Source organism: Seriola dumerili, unplaced genomic scaffold (assembly GCF_002260705.1).
Source record: "Seriola dumerili isolate Sdu_G_001 unplaced genomic scaffold, Sdu_1.0 BDQW01000161.1, whole genome shotgun sequence".
Lineage (NCBI taxonomy): Eukaryota > Metazoa > Chordata > Actinopteri > Carangiformes > Carangidae > Seriola > Seriola dumerili.
The window spans coordinates 8,125,121-8,148,004 of NW_019174416.1; the positions used below are offsets into that span (position 1 = coordinate 8,125,121).

General features: G+C 39.2%; 1 non-coding gene across 1 annotated transcript; it reads left to right on the top strand.

Annotated features, from left to right (window-relative positions):
• Positions 1-21,522: 21,522 nt before the first annotated feature.
• trnam-cau lies at positions 21,523-21,594 on the top strand. The gene has a single exon. It is a non-coding gene; the product is annotated as a tRNA-Met (tRNA).
• The last annotated feature ends 1,290 nt before the right edge of the window (positions 21,595-22,884 follow it).

Below are 22,884 nucleotides of genomic sequence, written 5' to 3' on the forward strand. Positions count from 1 at the left end.
GGGGGGGGGCGGAGGGGAAGGGGGGCGGGGGGGCTACAACACCTGCTGTGGATGGCACTGTTTTTTGTCTGCACTTTTAACTGCCATTTACCGTCAAGTGCTGTTGAAGTGAGAGCCGCTCGGCTCTGATAAAGTGTCTGTGATCAGCAGCTCCTCACATCTGCACTCGCAGAAGGACAGAGAAATGAAGAAAGCACATCGACTCATTTACGTTTACATTTTTGACAAGCAGAAAACAAATAACTCAGTGTTCAATATTATTGTCTAACCTTGTTCACTTAACTAATCACTTTGTTTACTTTAAAGGTAAAAAAAAAAACATCTCAAAATGCCACTCCATTCGATAATTGCTATGACCTTAGACAATTCAATAAATGTCTGTAAAGGACTACCAAAGTCTGAAATAAGACTGGGACAGAATACAAACAAGGTGACAGTACCTGAGGTGGTTTAGTGGGTGTTACTTTGATGATATACATGGACTTGAATCAATATATTGGCTTTGAGGGGTTAGAAGATCAAGCTACATTTGCTAAGTAAGTCGATAAAAGCCATACATTAACGTTACCTTTGCTGTAATCTCACAAGTCTAGGTCCTGCTATCCTCAACTTGTCCTCCATGGGCTCAAAGGTCATTTTAACCAACTATACGGGCACATTTGCATAAAGGGCTTTTGTTAATTACCTAAAGGAAAGTGGTAAGGATGTTAAGGCAAGGAAAGGATACTACTGAAGCATAGTGGAAAGCGTCTGGTAAAGATTCATGTACAGTGGGGTCCAAATCTCCACAGTTTTACTGTCTGGATTCAATTAATCAATTTTACCAACTATGTTCATGTATTATTGAATAATCCAGGGTTTTAGGACAAAGTCAGTGCTGACGTTCTGTTTGTTTCCAGCAATTGTTGATATGTAATTCCTTTGTGACGATCAACTGGCCCGCTTTGTCACGTGAATTTGCTCCAAGTATATTATGCAAGCACCTCTAAGCTAACCTCCTTGGGTTCACAGCCAGATGTTCAGGCCATCTGTGTAGCTGGTACATTGGTGTCTCCATCCACCCTGCTGGGGTCTAATGAGAACGGCATAGATAAACTGTTGCCACATTTGCCTGACTCGCACCAGGGTGGAGCTGATCCAGCTGATCCAGGGTTTTCCATGTCTGTTTGGCGGGACACCTAGCTGCACTCACTGAATCGAACACAATATCGATGGCGGTGATGCTAAGCCAATTAAACAAATGTTGTACTGGGTAAATGCGAAAACAGGAAATCATTGCTTTTCAGTATAGGCAGGAAAACTGAATTGCAGCCCTGTTCTTCCAGCTGGTCATCGCCATGGCTGCTTGTCCCAAAGTCAGATAACATGTTCCTGTCTGACTTTCGCAAGGGGAAAAATGTCACTACAACTGACTCTTTTCTGCTTCTAAAAGGATATTGGCAGGTTCCCTTGTCCCAGCATGAGAGATAGCAGCCTTTATAAACACCAATGGTCTATATTCATATACTTTGATGCCGGCTACATTCCAGTGTCTAATGAACCATTACTAGTGACATGCAGGGGTGCGCGGTTTACTTGGACGACATTATTGTATACTCAGACACCTGGGTAACTCACCTGGGAATGTCTGGGTAGTCTAGAAGAAACATTGTGAGTTCAAACTTCATTCCTTTAATGTCTCCACTGGTGGAAAGCAACCCTCTTGTTTGGTTTCTATTTCTATCACTTTTTTTCTTCCGCTAAAGTTAGCATGCTAACCAGCTAGCCTGGGCCCATTCGCCCCATCTCATCACTTTCCGATACCAAGTCACTTTGGCGTCCAGTCTGCCTTGAAGAAGTAGCGCTGCTCAAGGGACGTAGTTTAACCTCTTGTTTTGTGAATGGCCGAAACTCTTGTCAAGACTGGTAAGTAAACAGCTGTTAATGCTAACGTTGGCTATGAGCCATTAGCAAAATGAACAAATAGCTCCTTTAACAAGAGAGTATGAGAATAAAGAAAAAAATAAGGGAGAATTATTACTAAGATATAATAAAACGTTTGAAATAACGTTTGGTCTTAAACATATATGTTTTATATGCTAATTGAGGTAAATTAACTTTAAAGAAAAAGAAGAAGAAAAAAAAAAGACATTTTATAAACTGAAATTGTCAGTGGATAATTTAAAACGAAACATTTAATGTAGCACAGTAACACACCCCAAATATAATTAAAGGTATCACAACAGTACTAATGCTGTTTCAACACTGACAATCTTTTTGAGCTGATAGTCTAGATTTTTAATTACTATGTGCATAAACATTGATGCTGTGCTGTTTTTATGGATCAGAGTATTAGATCGTGTTTCCTTTTTTTTTCATGACTGAATAATGAAATACCTGTTGCATCGCTAACTGAGTACGCTGCACTTTAGCAGACTTTCTACATGGTTGTGTCACTGTGCAGAAAAATCACAGTAACATAAGTTCGTAAACTGAGCGGTGTTATCATTTAATGGTTAAAAAAAAGCTCAATAGGCATGTTTTTTCTGTTCTGTCCTCTTTATTCATGGCATTTTGTTCGTAGGGTTTTGGATGCTTATGGAAATGAAAAGTGAGCTTTTAAATAAAAGACCTGTCAAAGACTTTTGCATCATCTGTGTGCTTACACCAGAAACACACGCACACACACGCACCCACACACACACACACACACACACACACACACACACACACAAAAACTGTATACAGAGCTGACATAACCACCCACCACAGTGGAAGTGAGAGAAAAATCTCAGCCATCTACGGCTTTATGACTGCACCTTTCATAACTTTGACAGTTCAGTGAATTTTAGTGTTCACAGAAGCTACAGGAATAACACAACTGTCATATTAATACTCAATTCCCCTTTTTGTCATGATAATGTAAAGAAACAACACAAAGTTTTATGGCCTCTTTGAAGCCCACTGAAACCTCACTAAAGAGTATGAGGCTTTCTAAAGATGAGGCATTTTTATTCTTCAGAAGTTTGAGAAATAAGATTTTTTTTCCCAGACTGCACCTCTGCCATTGAAACACTTTTGGTTTCCATTTCTAACAGGTTTAGTCATGATGGATTGGATAGCCATATATCAAATATAATCGTCTTAGAGCAGCATTTTTCTTTTTCCAAGTACAGAATAGTCACTCAGTATGAAAAACACACCTGAAAGCACTCCTGAAAAACTGAGTGACGTGAATGAGGTGTTTAAAGCTTTTTTAAAGCAGCTTATTGCTTTCGTACAGCAACAATTCAGGTTGGATTTTCTCTTAAACTTCAGGAATCTTTTGCAGTGGACAGCTAAATGATGTTTGTGAGGCAGAAGTGAGATGAAAAAGTACAAACGGAGTCTGCACAAAAGCTCCTGTGAACCGATATGTCTGTCTGGAGTTATTCATGCTTTGTGAGTTGAATTACACCGTCTGTCAAAACATGTGGAAAAATGTTTTTGGGTCTTCAGTTCCACTTTGACTTTAAGGGTGGATATGATGATGCAGACACCATGTAACAACTTCATCCATGATAAAAAAAGAAAAAAGAGCTTCTTGTGTGAAAAAAAAAGGAAAAAGAAAGATATAGTCAGTTACTGTCTGCACATCTAAAACACAACCTATTAATAATTATTTAATGATTTTGGAGCTAAATGGTGCATTAACACTGTTATTACAAGAATTGTGATTTTGTAGTCGTATCAATTATAAATCTTTATTTGTATAACACTTTTCATACACACGATGCAGCTCAAAGGAGAAAGGGAGTTAAGACAAAGAAATAATTTTTAAAAAATGAATGAAAAACATTTAAAGTGTATTGTGAAGGTATGTTTTCAATTGTTAATTAAAAATGTCTGCTGAGCCCGCCCCTCTCATATTTCTTGGGTGTTGCACAGTTTAGGTGCATAATAGATGAGTGTCGCTTCCTTTCTTTCTTTAATCACTTATTGAAAAATTAACATTTAATGTAACTAGTAGAAACATTATACAAACATGCAGATTTTGGTTTGTAAGTGGAAGTTAAAAATTAGTTTTTAATAAATGTGAAGGTGTCAAACATTGTAGCTTATAGCTAAAAAAAAGGCAATCCAGCTAATTAGTGAAAGGTGTGACTTTGTTCATGATACACCCTGAAAAGCGAAAATATTAAAAAAGATGCTCGGGCACATCGCTTCCTCTCTGCAGCTTCATTGAGAATGTATTTGTTTCAAAGGTACTTATAAAGTTACAAAAGTTCTTGAAACATGAATATTACAATATACCAAAATATGCATTTTTATTTCCATTTTCCACTCTGCTTTTCCTCTGTCCTTTAACAGGTAAGTATATTATCATTATACGTCTTCTTTCAAAAGGTGAAATCAATTGTGACAGGTCAGGACCCACGGAATTGTCCTTTAAACTAATAAACATGGACTTAAATTATTAAAATTAAATGTACTGTAAAAAATATATGTAAAACCTCTTCTATTGTGCTTGTCATATTCCTTATTTCTTGTCTTATCTTACTATAATTTTTACAGAAACATTTTCAAGTTAACTCACAAATTGGTAGGAATTAACCAAATACACATACACAATACCAACATTATGCTATAACATCTCTTACTGCTCAACATCTCAACATGCACGCCTCATGCGTCATACACGTGCTTCACGAGGTGCTACTCCATGTGGAGTGGCAGAGCTAAGCTAGCAGCTTCGGCAGTTCACTGATACAGATTACAGATTTAAACATGCTTCACAACTACTCAAAATGCAGTTAAAGTGTTTATAACACACAAAATGACTTAGCAAAGATTTTCCATAGTTCAAAATCATGAAAACTCATTACATACCTGAAAAGGAGCAATATTAATAAAGATGCTCGGACACAATGCTTCCTCTCTGGCAGCTTCATCGAGAATGAAGCACCATGGCCGAGAGAGCACCCCCTTCAGATCTCTGCAGGCATAACTAATCAATCATGAGCAACATCTCTAAAAGGCTAAACAGGTAGATCAAAGGTCACGGATCAACTCGTAGGGCAGGTGTATTTATAACCGTTTCACATCTATTATGATATGTTTTTTACAGAAAAAAACATTTGCGCGAATTCCAGTCAAACTATGCCACTGACCTCTCTGACTTCATAGGGGTCAAAGGTCAACACCTAGAATGTGAACTAATTACCAATATGATCATAACCCATAAATAAAAAGCAACAAATTACAGTGGCAACAGGAAACTCTTTTCTGTCACTTTATGGATGAGACAGGGACACAGCCATTACTGAGTAAACAGAGACTGATTAACCTTAACATCAAATCAGACCTGCACTTCTGTTTTAAGGCCAACACACAGGCTATGAACCTTACCCTTCACCCCTCTTAAATTTCCAGCCACTGTACAAAACATCAGGTGCCTTAAGAAACAGAAACAATGTTTTTATGGTAGATTGGAGTATTATCTTCATTTCCATTTACTGTCCATTTGTGGCTCAGTACCCAACACCAAGTGATGCACAAATTAACCCTGAGGCCGATGACGCACGCTTGCCATGATATACGGAAATTGGCTGCTCCAAACCCATTTGTTGATTTTGAACAATCATACAAAATATATTCAGCAGCTGGGAGAGCTCTCCATCTCAAAATGTCACACTGGAGTAATCAGTTTCCAATGCTTTCTGATTATGTTTGCTGAGAGCGTGTTTCTTGGCAGAAGTACATGAAGCTGTAAAGAAAGAAAAAGAAAAACATGAAAACATTTCAAGCCACTTTTAGCCCTGCACAGACAGATTTACAAGAAGAGACTTTTTTACCCACATGTGAACATAAAACACAAAAACACCAGCCACTCAAACCGAATGGATTAAATTACACGTTATGATCATGTTTGGTTTTGGCTGTAATTTGTATGTTGCTTTTAAGCTTTTAAGTGTTCTGTAAACTACATACTTAATTAAAAACTTGAATTAAATACTTACCCAAAAGGTTTGTCAACAATCCTTTACCGCTTATTGGCAGGAGTCAGAATTATAAAGAAGTTGTCAGCAGGTATTTTTCTCTCAGGGGCGAGTTAAACTTGATGAACTCTTGGCGTTGAGGGAGTTCATTGTGAAAATTGCTTAGTAGTTGGTTGTCATGACAACAGAATTTCATCCTGTGAGTCAACTCACATCTTGAGGAGCTCAACAGTAAAAACCAGTCTATCTGATATCAAGTACACTGTAAATCTCCCTTTGCTTCTTACATGACATTGGAAACTTCCAGAAGGACGAACACTTGTAATTGTCACGGTTTCCTCAGGACATGACGCTTAGAATTGAGGCCGAACAGTCCAATCTTGCTTTCATCAGAGCAGAGAATTTTGTCTCTCACAAGCCTGAGAGTACTTTAGGTGTTTTTTTTTTGCAAACTTTCACTAAGGAGAGGCCACTCTCCCATGAAGCCTACATTGGTGCAGTGCTGCAGTGATGGACGTACTTCTGGAAGTTTCTTTCTTTTCTCCACAGCTCCACACAGGATCTCTGAAGCCCACTCAGAGTGATCATCAGGTTCTTAGTCACCTCTCTTACCAAGGTCCTTCTCCCTGATTTCCTCAGTTTGGCCGGGCGCCCAGCTTTATCCTGGTTGTTCCAAACTTCTTCCATGTAAGAATGACGGAGGTCACTGTGGTCTGGAGAACCTTCAATGCTGCAGATTTTCTTTTGTATCCCCAGATCTGAGCCTCGACACAATGCTGTCTCTGAGCTCTGCAGGTAGTTCCTTCCTCCTCATGGTTTTTGCTCTGACATGCATCGTCAGCTGCGTGACCTGATATAGACAGGTGTGCGCCTTTCCAAATCATGTCCAATCAGTTGAGTTTACCACAGGTGGACCCCAGTCGACAGGTAGAAACATCTCAAATGGGAGGCACCAGAGCTAAATTTAAAGTTACATAGCAAAGGGTCTGACAACGTTAATGTGATAAATTTGCTAAACATTGTAAAGTTCTGTTTTCACTTTGTCATTAAGGGGTATTGAGTGTAGATTAATGAGGGAAAGAAATTATTCTATTTTTTTAATCTTTATTTAACCAGGCAGTCTCTTTGAGATTAAAATCTTCCTTCCAAGAGAGAACAGGAAGCAGTCACAATAGACAACCAACAAAAAGACAATAGAACTATACAATACAAGAAAAATTAAGAAACAAATAATTAACAAAAACAATGGTCATGAAATACGTAAAATAATGACGCTTTGAGGGCAGTTTGCAGTTCATTCCATTCAAGTGCTGTATAGTACCTGAAACCAGTACTTCTAGCCATGCTAGCAGCGTAGCTCTAGGGCTGGAAATGTTTTGCCGCTCAGTTGTTCCACCACTTTTGTCCAGACGGCAGTCTCAATAACTTTTGGATGGATTGCAATGCATTTCTGTATAGACCACACGCTTACATGGTTCCCAGACCATGAATTCTACTGATTTTTGTGAATTCTCCTCCAGCCCCTGCAAAAAGTTCACTTTTTTTATGTCGAATGGCATGAATCCTTTGGTAACAATGTTATGATGTTTCCTGAAAACTAATAACCTTCAATGAACTGAACCTCACCTTCTATGTCACTGACTTTGATTCTGAGCATTGTTTCCTTTAATGTTCCAAATGTGACAAACTGGAACAGGAAGATGATATCTGCCTCCTCCAGCAGACACACTTGTTGGACATTAAGCATTCAAGACATCAAGCCATGCTGGTCTATTGTGATCATTATGATCATCAGTGAATCAGTGAATATGCATGAATAACAGCTGCACCAGCAGTCCATGGAGTATGACACTGATGAAATAGAGGCTAAAGGATTTCTTGCTGCGTTGTTAACTTTCAATGAAATTACAGACACAGGAAAGCCCTGGTAACTTATAGAAAGATTCAGATTTCATTTTGACTAATGCCAGTGCAGATCTACCTAATATTTATATACGTGTGGTAGCTAAATAATTGATTACCATATAGCCCAGTAAATTAAAGGTCCCATATTTTACGCTTTTCTTGTGTTTTATTTGAAGTGTTGATCCATAAGAAGACATATTTGTGGTTTTAAGAACCAAAAACCATCTCATTATAGTTTTACATCTCCTCTCTCAGGCTTCTCTCTGGAGCTCTAACAACAACAGGTCAGTCAGCCAATCAGAAGAGAGGCTCAGAGCCTCTCTTCTGATTGATTAGCTGACTGTTTTCTGAGTGATCAAATAAAAATATAGCAGATTTCAGGTAAACACTCAGCGAAACCAAGCGCTGAGAGCAGTGACTGCTTTGTCGTGACATCACAAAGTTACATAAATCCTGACAGCTGGTTTCAAGGCTCAGTTTGTAAATACAGGCTGTGTGCATTTCTCTGTGGACTGAGCACTTTGATACTTTCACAGTATTAATAAAGAACCTAGATTCGCTTTAAAATCAAAGAAGACATGGAAATCTACCTTTATACAATATGGGGCCTTAAGTTTTCCTTGTGCACCCAGTTACATGCTAGGTCCACCCATTGTTATATTTCTGGCTACTTTGGCTCTCATGGCATCAGCAAGCTCTCACCTAGACCTAATTTATAATCAAAAAGGCAGGGGAATCTCACTTTATATAATATGGGTCCTTTACATCAGAACTTTCAGCACATTTTTTTGACTTCTGAAGGGAACTACAGTAACTCACAGTTAATTTGGCCACTGCAGTCTTCTAAATATTGAGAGCTAAAATAAACTGCAAGTTCAATCTGAGTTCAGATCATCAACAGCCAAATGCCTACAGCATGGGATATAAAATTTGTAAAGTCTCCCTGTTTGAAAAGTATTAAATTCAATAAGAGCAGCAGAATGGAATGTATTCAGAGGGCATTGCTTATGCATGCAATTAAAAACAGTTCCACTGGGAATTACACAGCGCGCCATACTTTCTGTTTAAGTTTCATGTTTTACGTCAGATTTGGGAGACAGAGGAGCAGATTAATAAAAATGTGCGTTAATTCTGCTGTTCATAAATCAGATTTATGACTCAACATTTAATTCCCCAATTACATGGAAATATAAAAAATAAGACTTTAGTCCACATTTAGAAAAAAAATGCAAACTTGTCTACTCTGGCCGCTTTGCTTGTGTAATCCACATATGGCCTTTGGCAACTTATGAAACCAGCTCTCTCCAACAATCTCCCTGCAAAAAACTGAGAGCAGCCAAATGCAAGTTTGATAGAAAACAGTGAGGAAGGGCTCCGTCGAGCACAATAAACGGCTTCTGCTATGCAATTTATTCACACTGGCACATGTATGGCTGTGAGGAGCGTTTAGAGCTTTAAAGGTTCTCTTCAGGCATGCATGCTATTTTCACAACATTGCTCCTCAAAACTCCTGTGAAATGTCTTCAGTGTCTGCGACAGCAACAGTGACTGGCTCCTTGATATGGCTGACATGTGGTTTGTTATAACTACTGTGTAAGGATACTGCCAGAGCGTAACTCTGCACCACTATAGATTGAAGCGAGACCACATGTTCCACAGGTTCTTCTCAATCAACTGTCACAGCACTCCCCAGTACATTTGTATGAAGCCCGGCAAAGAGTACAATAAACTGTGTGCATGCACAGACGCAGAGGTTTGTGTACCCTAACATCAGATTTATAATGCCCAGTACGCTCATTATTCCAGGTTATGGATCTTAGTCAGCATGAATCTGTGTGCGTGTGCAGGGGCCAAATGCTCACTCACACAACTGTCCATAAATAAATGTCAACTTACATAGCTCTGTCTACTTTGTTTCAAACATAAATGTCAAACATAAGAACAGGTTCAACAAAAACAGTCTTTTTTTTTATTATTTCTTCTTACTGAGCCAGTTTAATGTTACAGAAAACAGATAAGCAGTCAGATCTGGCAACCAAGTTCAAATATGTAAAAACAGCCAGACAAAGGTCAAAACCAGGGCAGGTATAAAACAGGAAAACAGGCCTGGATTGTGCGACAAACTGGCAGGAAATCAAATCTGTCAGGTTTTGCGAGGTAAGTTGGACCCAGATGCAGCCAACGCGTGGGAGACGGTGCAGGCAGGTTTATTTAACAAAATCCAGACTTGAACGTACGTGACGTGACATGAACGTGACAAGAACGTGGCATGAACAGGCATGAACAACAAGGAAAAAACAACAGGGAAAAAACAGGTAACTACAGTCGTTAAACAACAGCAGAACCAACAACAGGAAAAAACAACAGTTAAACAACAGACGATCTGACAATGACAAAGGGGAGCACAAAGACTATATAGACAAGGGAGGCAAGGGTGATTAAACACAGGTGAAAGACATTAGGGCGGGGCAGACAATTACTACACAGAAACGAGACCAAGACAAGAAGCAAAAACGCAGACACACAAGGAAACCTTATTACAAAATAAAACAGGAAGTGCAAAAATTTCAAAACAAAACTAACAAAAGGTGTCTGCCATAACAAAACCTGACACAAATCAGCCAATCATGTGGCAGCAGTGGAGTGCATTAAATCCTGCAGATACAGTTGAGGAGCATCAGTTAATGTTCACATCAAACAGCAGAATTAGATCTCAGTTTGAGTGTTTCTGAAACTGTTGTGTGTGAAAAAATCCCAGGAGGTCAGCAGTCTCTGTGCTAAAATATCAACGCGATATTTAAAAAATTCTAAAATACTGTTTTCCCTTCTTATTATTTTAGGATATTGAGTGTAGATTGATGAGGGGGAAATGACTTTGGCATGACACCAACATCTTTTTACTGGCAACAAGAAGTAAACAGATGTTTTTCTCTTAAAGGTGTAAAGACAAAGTGGAGATGACACAATGTTTCCTGGTCTGACCCCCAATCAGTTTCTTGTGTTACTGCTTACACATCCTACATACAACACATCAGTGAACACAAAAGCTCCATAAGGCTTAAAGACTCAAACTACCGAAGGGCCTTGACTGCAGTGACTGTTCTCTGAGTGTTATAGTGTGGTTCACAGTCGGTATCTGTGTGTATTTTTCTTCTCTTCAGCCTTCAGAGACCGACCTTCCTTCATACTTGAGAATTTTACATTTCTAAACTAGATACACCTGTATAGCTCTCCTCAAGTAAAGATATCACCTCACCTGAACCTTTGATTACAATGTACATACAAGCCTAGTGTCTGTACAGACCATGTGTCTGTGATTTAACTGTTTATACAGTCTATAAAGTTTGGAAACATGATACATGGAACACAAAGATACTGCCTATACCAAAAATCAACTAGGAGAGGGCAACAAAACACACTCTACAGGCCAATTCAATAGAAACTGTATTTGAAAAGATATGACAGGCTAATTTCAACTAGAGAGCAGCTACAGCAGGTTGAGTCATACAGGAACAAGATTTATTCATTAATTTTAGAAGTTTTTGTGTCATTAAACCCAGAAAAAAAGATCTGACTTGTGGTTAGTCTCTGAGATAATCAAACAGTAATCCATCGAAATGAAAACTAATGAAACCTTGGTTACTCCAACAGAATTGGTGAAGCATCAGTATCTGCCCCGGTCCTGAACCTCTACCCCGGTCAGCTGGACTGAGGCGTTTCCTCTGGAGATCTAGTCCTTGAACAGTGATGTCCTGCCTGTGAAGCACTGGCTCTGGAGATTGAGTTGGTATTGGTTGTATATAAAGCAGATATAGGTGCTGTACTGTGAAAGCCCTAACCCTAACACTATCAAAACGTTCAACTCACAGAAAAATGCACGCAGCCTGTATTCAGAAGCTGTGTCTTTAAAACACATCATCAGGACTGCTGTAACTTTGTGATGTCACAACTATACACCACCCATGCCAAGCAGACGCAGCTCTGTAACCTCATGTCTAGCAGATTATTTAATAAATGACTGATAGTCAATGGCTGCTGATCCTCTGTACAATAAGGGGCTTTGTTTGAAAATGATCATACATTAATCATTGATTGCATTACAAGGAATGACTTTAGTATGGGCTTCAGAGGGACCCGCATTTGTGGTTTGGGAGGCAGAGGAGTTGAGCTCAGTGCACTAGATCAATACAGTCTTTAAATAAAAATCACAGCACAAGGTCTTATTTATGATTCAGTGTGAGCTATTCATGTCGTCACATTACTGTAGAGTTTGGGTGATCAAATAAACACTTATTTAGTAAAGCATGATGCATAGAGAAATGAATTCCCTTTTTGTCTTTGTACATGAGTTATTCATCTGGCTGGACATGTCTCTTGAGTTTCCAGGGGATTGCCTCTCAGTAACATGCTAGCTGGGACTGAGGCTGAATGTGTGATACCTCTGTAAATGCAGGTCCTGCATACCAAGAAGTGTTTGCACCTTTTGAACAAAATCAAGGTCTACAAGCTTCAGACAGAACTATTAATGTCATGTCATGTCATCAGCTCTACAGAAAATTCCCAGGACATTTTTAATGATTTGGCTCAGTCTCAGGTCCATGAAGACAATTTCTTCACACCGAGGATCATCAGTTTTGTGAATACTGGCTATTGAGGCTTTTACAGTGAAGCTAACTCCTCCTATTATCTCCTCCTCCACCCACCCACTGGAATGTATGGATTGAGTCCTGCCTGTTTCAAAAAAAGTAATCAAATGTAGTGAAGTTACCCGGTTACCCTCTCAGCCAGATTTCTAAACATGTAACGAAGGGAATTAGCCTGTGCATATTCTCATTTGTCCAGGTCATAGTATCCTAAAGGATACTATTTAGGAAACAAAGGGAATTCTGTGTTTTCTACTCTCTCTCTCTCTCTCTCTGTCTCTCTCTCTCTCGCTCTCTCACACACACACACACACACACACAGATAAAAATCCATAGTTCCACTCCATCTCCTGAGCTCACTATTGTAATCTCTCCCAACATAAAATATGTCCTGTCGCCATGTGTGAGAAGCAATCAAATGTATCTGATCATTCAGCAGGGAAACACTGTGTATCCTTGCTTTGTCCGCCAGAAGCTCCCACACTGACCCTGCACGTACAGCACAACCACAATTTGTTGCGAAGACACACTGCTCTCTTTTAAGTGATCACCATCGCTCCAGTATAGTGTAACATGGAGACTAATCAAAGCCATATACTCGTGTCTAAGCTAGATGATCATAAATGAGTGTGGCCCTTCCCGGCCCCATATTATCTCTCTAAACCTCTACTGTTGCAATCTTTCAAAACAGAAAATGAGTTCTGTCTCCATTTGTGAGAAGCAATCAGGTCTGGCCGGCCTTATCCACACATTGCATCATGCCTTTGTTGTGGTCTGACATCCTTATAGCTGGCATCCAGCAACTGCTGCACTGTTGGTATTAATATAAAATGATGAAGGTCAGGCCTGAAGTGTGTTTCTCATTCCCTCCTGACTTTTTGAACATTTGTTGTGTCATTGTGTCATTTTTGTATTTTTTTTAAGTTTCATAGTTTCTGGTATATTTGCTCACCATTTTGTGTTATTAATATATATATATATATATATATATATATATATATAGGCAGGCAAATAACACAGTAGCAACTATTGTGTTTGTGCCACATACTGTAAGGATGTCTGTGTGTACCAGTTTTACTGCTGCTCTCAACACTCAAAGACCCAAACAGATATGAACTAATGGTAAATTAAAGAAAGAAAAGACTAGGTCAAAACCTAATATATGGCTGGACTGCATATGGTCAAATAGAAATTGAGGATGTAGTTGAAAACTGTTGGGGAACTGCTGTAAAACTGACCATCATGTTAATTATCTCAACTGCAGAAGGTAACAGATCTTTATTAGAGACAGGTGTTTATGTCTAACTGGTCATAGCGGTATTTTAGTACGACACCACCAGTCACTCTTGTTTGCTGTGTTAAAGTTACTGCATTATGTGTTGTAACAAAAAATAATACTTACTGGATGTATTCTATAAGTGCATGTCTGCCTTTGCCATTATGGTCACTGGAGTTGCTACACATTTACCATTGTGTTTTTGTACTGTAGTGTTACTGGATAGATGCAGAGTGTAGTGGCAATAGCTACTGAATACACTAACTTTACTGACAAATTTAAATTGCAAGGTGACCTTACAGCTCATCAGACCAAAATGCATAATCTTGTACGTGCTCATCACATCCTGGGTTCAGTGGCATGCCACTCCGTCTGTCTCCCCTGTCATCCTCCTCTTTGTTCCATCTAATGAAGCGGAAACGTCATAAAAAATAATGTTTGAGAAAACCAAGGCAGTTCAGTTTTATTTGGTGGTTTGGTTGGGGTGGTAAAACAGTCACTCAGGCTATGAGCCTGCATCCTTGAACCAAAGACCATCACAGAGATGAGAAATGACTTCAGGGAAATGGGCTATTGAGACAGTAACACTCACCACACACAAACACACACAAATCCTGTGCACACATACACAATAACTCTCAACAGAAGTCTGAGACGGACGCAGTGTGCCAGGAAGTAAATCCTGAATTGACTCGGACACACAAACTGTTGCTGGAAAAGGCCTGCATGAATGCACAGACTTGGGCTCTCTATATGCTCACACACATACCCACGAGACACAATGCACATAAACTAGATAGACACACTCTCAAATTGAGGCTCTATCAGGAGTGAAAGAGAATTTAATTGTAGCACTTGTGAAGTTGCCCTCAGTAGAAAATGACCAAACTTTGGTCTGAGCTGAAATGAGGGACAGTGTCAGAGTTTATAACGGCAGGATTGTGACTGGAAGGTCAGTCTTTTGAATATATTGATTCATTGATATTCCCAAATGGGGGAAGAGTCACTTGGTCTCTCTGTGTATTTAGTATTCATTAAACGTGTGGTTGATTGAGATTCAGTCTGGAACATCTTATTGTTTAGATGTTTCAAAAAGTCTGGAGACTCAAAACAAAGCAGATAAGTTCAATAGCACTGACCTTTTCCCTTTTATGTGGAGAAATGCTGTTTTTTTCTTGCCAACTGTGGACAACAGACTGTTTGTAAAATCAAGACAAAGAGTCTACAGCCACGCTAGTGCCTCTATGGAGGCTGCTCACACCAGCATGCTAACATGCTTAAAAATAAAGGCTTAGACAAAGCACAAATTTGAAAAAAAAAAATTATATTTTGTGGCAATATTAATTAATTCCATTGGAAAGTAGATATTCAAAATTGATCTGCATGAATGCTCCGCATAAAGTTTGACTTCTTAGCCATCTTGACGGTGCTGACTTTTGAGGGGACGGAAACATAGCTTATTAGCTGCGTCCATCAGAGAGCAGGAATAGTCTTTTGACTCTCTGAACTCATTGTCCTCCTAGCAACAGAGCTAAGCTAATGAGCTGATGAGTTTGCTAACTGACCAAACTCTTTAGCTAAGAGAGCTTGATTTTCCCCCTTCAGTAACCCGTTATTGAACAAAACTAATGGTGTATAGTGGTGAACCAAATGCCAGAGAAAAATAAATGGTTTGTGCAAAAATACATAGCAATCCATGGAAATTGCTGTAATATTTCTGTCTGGACCAACATTGCCAAACCCAGAGCCTTTCCGCTAGCAGTGCTAAAATTGAGAAATCAGAGGACATGGGCGATGTTGGACACATTCCCAAAACATCTTTGTTTCCCAAAATACTTGGTAAAATGTTATTTTGTTCTTGGAAGATGGTACTTAATGTTCAGTCCACTTATTCAGGCTAAACAACCCTTTAATGTACTTGGCAACTTTGTATTTTGGCTAGCCTGATTGGAAGGGACAGATAGCCTATCTAATTCAGCCGGAAGCACTTTCTTTTCTTGTTCTTTTTATAAGCTGACAACAACAAATGAAATGTATTCACCTGGTGTGTGGTGGAGGTGCAGGTGATGAAGAGGTTCAGTAATCTTTGGTGAATTCCCGTTTGTTCTGAATGGACCACTAATTTGCTGCTTTTTAAGAGTAAAGCTGTTTGGTTCACCCTTCCGGTTTAAATCTGTCACTTCTTGTGTACAGTGACAGTATCTGAAATATGCGGAAGACCAATACTTTGTTGGCCACTGACTGTTTAAGTACAACATTTTCTCTCATTACCCTCTACAGCTTGCAAGTGTCAGCAGAAAAAAAAATGGAACCATTTGAAATATATGTTTACCAGTTTTTGTTTACTGTGCTTGTGGTACCCTGTTAAAAGTTAAAAAGCTTTATTAATTTTTCTGACAGATATCCAAACACCAAGAAGTTAGTGGCGTTCCCATCATATACAGTAAATGAAATTAAGAAGGCCAAAAACTATAAAAATCAAAAGCCAATCAGACATTTGTTGAGGGCAGGGTACACCTTGGAGAAGTCGCCAGTCTATCACAGGGCTGACTTATGGAGACAAAGAACCGCTCACAGGCAATCTAGAGTTGACAATTAACCTAACGTGCATGTCTTTGGTTTGTGGGAGGAAGCTGGAGTACACACAGGCAGGTTCTGTACTGACATACCACTCATTTAAACTCATATGCATCCTAATGTTATGTCCCCGATCATCAAAACGTTGTTTCGTGCTGACAGAATATCCTGGTTTCTTCCAACAAGCAGAGTTCAGATTTTTTTTGTTGACATTCATCAATGGAATAAAAGAAACAATATGGAATAAGTTGAAATAAAGTTGCTTCAATATATGGTGAAAAATGCAGACGAATGGAAATATTTTACCCCAAACCTTTCAACACTATCAAGAAGTCACAATTCTCTCAACTGTAACAAGTAAGTAATGAACCTGTCAATCACATGTCAAAGACGAGGCTGGGGAAGAAACATTTTGCATATGTGGAAATGTTTCCCTTGTGTGATGAAACATTTTGCAACTGTTCAGTTACAAGTGGTCGAGCCCAGGAGGAACTATGAGAAAGTTACATCAACAATACTTGTTGATGACATTTCTATGGTAAGACTTGTCTAACAATACAACTCTGTAGTCACAACTTCATGCTTTTTAGATGCACTCGCCGCTCACCTGATTTTAAATGCTATTCAGCCAGGAATTAACATGATCATGATAGTCAGCCACAATAGCTTTCCAAGTTAACAGTTAGCAAGTTAGGTAACTAACCAGATGTTTCGATGAAAGACGTCAAGAGATGTTTGAACCATTAACCTCTTGCTTGAAACTAAATGAAAACCATGCCTCCTCTGTTGAGCAGTTTATGCTCTGGAGGAGCAGTGGTCATATAAAAGTGGATGATGGGACACAGCTTATAAGCTATGCTTTCTCTGTTTTTGACTTTCCTGCTCCCCGTTTCCTGTTGGTTTGTCCATCTCACGCGTCTTGGCGGAACAGATATGCTGCTGTTTTCATTAATCCATCTGTATGCTCAGGCTGCTTCATGGCACACATTTCTCTTACGATATATGCGCACACCGGCAAACTGAAGCGACATTTTCATACTCTCAGCCATGCCCCAAGCCCCCGCCCACCTGGACCATCCAACTTTGAGTGTTTACCTGAAATCTGCTATATTTTTATTTGATCACTCATGAAACAGTTAGCCAATCAGAAAAGAGGCTCAGAGCCTCCTCTCCTCTGATTGGCTCAGATTGGCTTGACCTGTTGTTACTAGAGCTCCAGCGAGAAGCCTGAGAGAGGAGATGTAGCGACACTGAGATGGTTTTTGGTTCTTAGAACCACAAATATATCTTCTTATGGAACACTTCAAATAAACACAGTACAAGTGTAATATATGAAACTTAAATATGTGTAACAGTGAGTAGTGTGTTTTGAACGCTGCAAAATTGCAGGTAAGAACTGTCAACATGGTTGGCTGGAAGTTTGGCACAAATTGACCTGCTGAGGTTCAATAGATTTGTCCTTGTGAGCAGATCTGCTCGTTTATTCTACTGAGAAGAATTGTGTTTGCTGTGAAATCTAGCTGTTTTACATGCTGTTGGGACCGAGCCTCACTGCTGCGTCAAAATACATATATTCAGAAGATCAAATTGTATGTAAAGAAAAAGAGAATTGTAATTTTTGGAATTGAGTGCTGTGTAAACTTTCCCCCTGGCTGAATAATAGATCACAATGCAAGCTTGATGAATTACTCATGCATGTAAACAGCTCCCCCACTAAAAATCAGTCTCATTCAAAAATGCACAGACACCAGCACATCAAAACCCAGAAATATTTTTCTGCACTGCAGTCTGCCAAACTTTTCAATTTGTCGCAAACAGACAGGCAAACATCCCCGGAAAGTATGATGAATGTCTCATCTGTCTGCTTCTATTTATCTGCCTAGCCTGTATATTTATGAGAGATTTATGCACTCCGGTTCTCCCACATACAGCAGCAGGTGAACAAAGAGCAGGACAGTCAGGTAGTCTGAGGGTTTGTGCATACCTCAAAAGCAACAAAATATCGTGCTTCATTCATGACATGCAAATGCTACTACATGTATGTCTACAAGTTTGTACATATGCATTTGTGGATGTGCGTCTGTTTTTGTTATTTGCATTGAGAGGTTCCCCGGAGCAGCAAAGCAGAAAGACATAAAGGAAGGCATCCTTCCTTCCACCACACCGAGAGAGAGTCAAAAGTAGAGACAGAGCGAGAAAGAGAAGCAGCTCTCCTTCCACACTGCTGGGAGTCTCTGACAGATGCTGACAGCTCATTTCCATGAACTGTCTGACTGTGGGAAATATATATATATACTGGAGTGAAGTGAAAGGAAGTAGGAGGCAGAGAAATATGGAGGTCCATGTCGAGGTGAAGCCGAGTCGCAGACGAATAGAGGGAGGATGAAGGCGACGCGGAGACAGAGGGGAGAAAATAAACAGAGAGCTGAATCGTAGGGGGCATGAAAGGACAAAGGAAGACGGAGAAGACAGAGGGAAAACAAGAAAAGGGGGAGCCGGAGCAAAAAATACCGAGATGTAAATAAAAGAAGTCTTCATGACCCGCTAGAGGACAAACAACAAGAATATGTATGTGTGACACTCTTGCTCTTATATCCAGGCACTGCCGTGAATTACCGCCTGGCTTGTGACATTTCATATAACTCAGAGAATAGACAGAAAAAGTTGCATTGCAGCTCACAAAGTCTCCAATGTATTATAACGCATAACCTGAATTAGGGCTAAACGTAATGCAATAAAAAAAAAACATATTGTGATGTGAGTCATGATTTTCAGGTGGAATGGAAATTTTTGCATTTTCATTTTCACCTAAAAAAATATAAAAACATTTGTAGCTCCCTTCACGACAACACAGACACAGGTTGGTTCTTTGAGACGGGCGTTTATTGCTTTGGCACATCTTGTTTCTCTGATGTCTCCACACCTTCATTATGCCTCAGTGACGCCGAGAGAACTATGTTTGTGAGTGAAACATAACAAAGACACATCAACATATCATACACTGAATAGCACGGAAAGGAGGTTTGTGAGCCTTTCCGAGTCTTAAGACAGTCAATAATCCACACTCTAATGTAAACACTGGACCCTCATAAGAGCTATGCGCTGGTGTGCAGTCCTGTTACTACAAGTGACGGTGCATTCTCACGAGATGAGCCATTTCACGTCTTATTACATTTTAACTGTAACAAATGAATGTAAACTACTATCTACTATACATCTGATTAACAATCTAAGATTTAACCATACATGAAATACATTACTTATTTATTAATTAGCATATTTAACTCATTTATTTATTACATGAAATTCATTATGAATTAAATATGCATCATGAACGCAGAGCATTTGTGCCATAGCACTTAAACTGATGATGATGTGATATTTGTTGGGGGCTTGTACCAAACAAGCATGTTCCTTTACATCTGGAGACTATGATTTGTATGTCACGGCAATGTTCACCACCATGCTTAACTTTTCGAATCTTTTGAATCAAATCAATTTTCTTTATAAAGGACAACTGCAGATTGAATAATTATAAGTTTGCCACAGTTTACACCAGTTTTATCTAAAAATTTAAAAGAAGCAGTTGTTCTCTTTTGTACGGCTCTACTTGATTTAAACTTGTCCAAATATCGTTATAGTTCAGCCGCTGACCTGTGAACCATGGCTACAGGAGACGAGCCCCAGGCTGTTTGGCTGAAAGCAGAGTGGCGCAGCGGAAGCGTGCTGGGCCCATAACCCAGAGGTCGATGGATCAAAACCATCCTCTGCTAAGCATAAATCCATTACTCACAAAGTCTTCAATGCATTCTAATATATAAAAAAAACATCCTTCATGTCATTTTTACTGGAAAAATAATAACGATGTTCCTTTATGTGTGGAAAATATGATTTGTAGGAAGGGGTGTCTCTGTAGCACCACAATGCTTCATTTATGTCATGTTGTGTCACATTTTACCTTTATCAAAAAAAAAATAGCAGTTTTGATATTGCACTTGACCATATTGCGATTTAGATAATATTTCGATTAATTGTGCAGCCCTAATCTGAATCCCACACTCACATGTTTCATGGATTCTTCCTCCAGTATAATCCAGTTTTCATCAATGGACATGATATATGATAATTGTGGCAAAGATTCAAATCCTGGTTTAGTAACTGGAAGGAAATCATTTGGTTTTCAGGAGTAATCAGTGATCAGTGTAAATACAAAATTTCCTTTTGAAGCGCTCAGTCATCATGGCATGGAAAACCCTGGTAACTACAAATAAATATCTGATTGATTTCACTTTGGAAACCCTTGTCATCCAGGTGGTGTCAGCTGCTACATGTTGCTCTTGTCTGATTGGTTAGAAGGCAATCACATTGCTGTTACAGTGAAAATTGACAGTTGAATACTTTGACCAGAGTTTCTTATAGTAGACCAGTGAGCAGAGTGGAGGCAATACTGGAATATAAACTATGGTGTCTGCGTGGCCTAAGGCACTGTATCTAGGCTCCAGTCTATATTGAGGATTGGGTTAAAATCCCATGACTGCCATCCTTTCTTATTTGTACGTACTTGTGCTTTCTGGACTTGCCATAAAGAATCTTGGAGTGTGTCAACATGTGCCACTATCTTATCCATCCATACTTACACGTTTTCAGAGAACTAAGCATCCATTTGTCGCAAGTTTCACATCTTCCCTCCTCAGTGCTAATGTGGACATCGTATATTTGTCCCAAGCAGCTGGTGGCATTAGTTCTTCTATACCTAACTTTGACAGTTTTTTGTTTTGAAGGAAACTCTTTTGGTCAGGTGGTCTCTTTTCTGGATTGACTTGGGGGGCTGTTGGGAGTGAACTGTGGATTGAAAAGTCATCAAAGAGACGATCACTGCGATGTCCGACAAATGCTTAACATTGGTATCTGTTAATATGGAAGATGTTGAAATCATATGTAAGTTACTTGATGATACTGCATTTTTATAACAAAGGATGACTGCAGATTAATCTAGGTTTATATATATATGTATATATATATATATATATATAAAGGCAGTTGCCGGTCTGGTTCTCTTTTGTGCAGCTCTACTTGATTTAAACTTGTCCAAGTATCATTACAGTGCAGGCACTGAGCTGTGAATCATGGCTATAAGAGAAGAACCACACACTGCACAGCTGTAAGCAGAGTGGCGCAGCGGAAGCGTGCTGGGCCCATAACCCAGAGGTCGATGGATCGAAACCATCCTCTGCTAAAGATAACTCTGTGAGTCTGTTCACTCTTTAACTTATTCATTATGTCTTTTCAATGTTTTCAGAAGAACAAGAACTCATTGTCACATGAGTCTAAAGTTAGATGTCTGTAGTCACATGCAAATGAAACACCTCAAGTTATGCTGCCTATTTTACCCTCCTCACTGATTATAAACACAGCAGAAGGGCACTTAAAGGCGTGGTGGCTGAGTGGTCGAAGGCGCTGGTGATTTTGGTTTGACTATATGAGTATGCAGTGACAAGTTTACTTTTGCAGGGCAAATCAAGGTCAGAGAAAATGGAATCTGTCTGCACTAACTGCCTTGGGTTTGCTGGAGTGAAATGTGACATCATTTAGAGGACATACTTGTATGAACAGCTACAATACTTTCTTCTCACTCAATAAATCATTGGTTTGGGCTCTGCAGAGTGAGCCGGTCTTCAAGTTTTTAAGCTGTGCTAGGCAGGATTTTTCACAGAGTACACCGTTCTTGTCCACTTAAATCATAAAGTGAGCCATCATGCTCAACCTAAGTGAGACACCATCGATCCTCCTCTGTGTGCTTAGATTTATATGGTTATTTTTTGGATATGGCTCATGGCTGAAAAGCTTCTTTTCTAAAAAAAAAAAAAAAACTTTCTCTAAAACAACAGCAAATAAACATTTGCCTAAAAAAAGCTGGACTTGCCAACAATGGTTGCGCTGTTAAATGATTTACAGTGCTGTACTTTGATGTTATATCACCTAACATGAAACACTGTGACCTTAAAAATACATTCAACTCTTTGTTCTTTGCAGTAGAACTTTTTTTGTTCAGCATCCAATTGACAAATTTCAGGGCCAGGCCCATTAAAAATATAGTGCTATATCCTGCAGTAGGCCCACTGCCCATTTTGGGGTGTTTGTGAAACTAGGATTTATTAAATTTGGCCAAGTTTTGTGAAGTCTTTGGTAGTGCATAATACACTGAATTTAAATTTGCAAATTAGGGCACCACCTTCTATTGAGGGAAAATAAATAAAACACATTAACCGGTCTTCTAACGAGGAGCAGTAAACTCTGAAGTCAGAGCTCACTGCTCACACTTCAGTTTATTCAATATAATCTCTCCACGATGATTCTAAACAGAAACTGTAGATAGATAGATAGATAGATAGATAGATAGATAGATAGATAGATAGATAGATAGATAGATACTTTATTTATCCCCTAGGGGAAATTCATGAATGTAATGTTAGAATATGAAGAAAAGCATATGGTTTGACAGTAATCACAGTGCAGATCATGTCAT